We start from the raw sequence: 2191 nt of genomic DNA, 5'->3' as shown, positions 1-2191 counted from the left end.
GTGCAAGTAAAATTATGGAAGATCGCTTAGTCATTTGATTTATCTAAATTTTTTTTTTAATGTAGCTAAATATTTTATTCTTTTTTGAAAATATTTAAGCAATATGTTTTAATAAATATTTTCGACGAAAACAGTTACATCACTAGCATTTATGTGTGTGTATGTATGCAATGGTGACTTCGTTTCTACCAAAAGATGTTGCCCTTGCGCGGTGCAAATTGTGTTTGGATGTTACACTCGACCCTTTGAGAAGGCATGTTTTTCCCCTTCTTGTCCTTGTCCAGCTCACGCATTTCATCATATTGTCGTTTTAAGCAACCATCTCCCCTGACAAAGCTTCAAAGGGCAGAAAAGGTGGACTTTTTTGCCTTACAAGAGTGTGGCATTTTAAGAAATGAACAAAAAATTGTCTCACCCTTTGCCTCTAATTTAGATTCGAACACGAAAAGAGAAAGGGGCAATCAAAATGTGAAATTTTTTGGTAGAAACGAAATCACCATGAGTATTTATTTGCGTATAGACAAGCTCTGATTTAACTAATGTTTTTGCAAGCAAAATAATAAATATTTAAAAGTTTATCTTCATAAAAATCGATGTATTAACTGTTCTGTTGTGTGATTTACTACAAAAGTCTTTGTTTTGTCTTCTTTATTGCAATGGCTTTGTTGATTTCGTATGGCTTTGTTAATACAAATGTTTCTATTCGTACTGTTTGTGCATATGTATGTATACAGGCTATCTATATCGGTAGTATTTTTTTTAAATGCAGAGAGCAAAAAGGAACTATGATGCATGATGAATAGTGTGCAAGAATAAAGCTACATTGTTTTATACTATATTTTTTTATATCTTTTTTTTCTACAATTGTTTGTGAAAAGTTCAGTAATACATACTACATATTTATATACAGTGGCTGTAAGTTTGTTGTGCATTAAGTAGAGGAATAATATTTTTAATTCAATTGGGTGATTCACAAGCTATCATAACCTGCCATATTGTCATAGTGTCATACCATGACGCTATAATAAAAGCTCGTTTCGACGACTCCTTAGCGCAAGGTTGTATTTTGGTGCATACGAGATAAAAAGAGGACGAACGGAAGCCCGTGAATGCTTTTGGATTGACTGTCATTGACGATAATTTCATGGGATTGGGATAGAGTAACCCTTCTTTCAAAGTTTGTATACATTGAATTCATGTTCATCTAGCTCCAAATCGAGTGAAACTTTAAACTTTAGGCTTAAATTCAGTATTTGTAATATTATTGTCATCGTCGTCAAAGGAATTATGATTGTCTTCAAAGGTTTGGTGAGCTGAGTAGATAAATCAATGATAATAATATTTGCATGACTCTGTAACAGAAATGATACAAACATGAGCTTTGTTTTTATATTTAACGTTTTAAATTACTTTGTCGGATTAAAACTATACCACAAAAATTGTTTTAAAAAGTGTGCGACTTTTTTGTGTGTGTGTGTTTTTGTTTTGAAATGTATGTTTGCACTAGTTTTCACCAGTTGATCTACAATTGAACTTTAAAGTAATATGTACCTCAGGGGTCCTTATCACGAATTTAAGGAAAAAATCCTAAAGGGCTAACATTTTGAAATTTATCACTTTATGGCAATATGACTGTTATGACACTTCGTGAATTCCCTATACTATATCTACATTTGTATGTACCCGAGGGTGGTCCGAAATATGTAAATTCTGAATCTTAATGCTCTCACCTCCTAGGATTGTTCTATATCGAAAAAATATACCCCTGTTTTTTATTTTGAAATCAAAAAATATTTCGAGGTCGCTCAAAGTTTTCTATGTACTTTATATGGGGAAACAACAACTTCTCTCTTCAGGAGACTTCCAAAAGCAATCAATACCCAATTTTTTATTTAACCATTTTTTAATACCAAAGATTTTTTGATCTGCATTTTCTGGCATTTCTAGGGGTCTTGCCTGACCTATAAAATATAGTTACTATGAAACAATTGCTAAATAAATAATTGGGTATTATTATTGGGAGTCTTCTGAAGAGAAACAGAGTGTTCCGTTCGAAAAATATTCATTTTCAAGAATTCTATACATACATGAAAAATTTTGAGCGCTTTGAGCGACCTCCAAATATTTTTTGATTTCAAAATAAAAAACAGGGGTATATTTTTTCGGTATAGAACAATCCTAGCGGGTGAGA

Source organism: Rhagoletis pomonella, unplaced genomic scaffold (genome assembly GCF_013731165.1).
Source record: "Rhagoletis pomonella isolate Grant_MI unplaced genomic scaffold, Rhpom_1.0 Rhpom_scaffold_00002, whole genome shotgun sequence".
Taxonomy (NCBI): Eukaryota; Metazoa; Arthropoda; class Insecta; order Diptera; family Tephritidae; genus Rhagoletis; species Rhagoletis pomonella.
The sequence above is the reverse complement of the archived record's forward strand: the minus strand, read 5'-3'. Positions refer to the sequence as shown.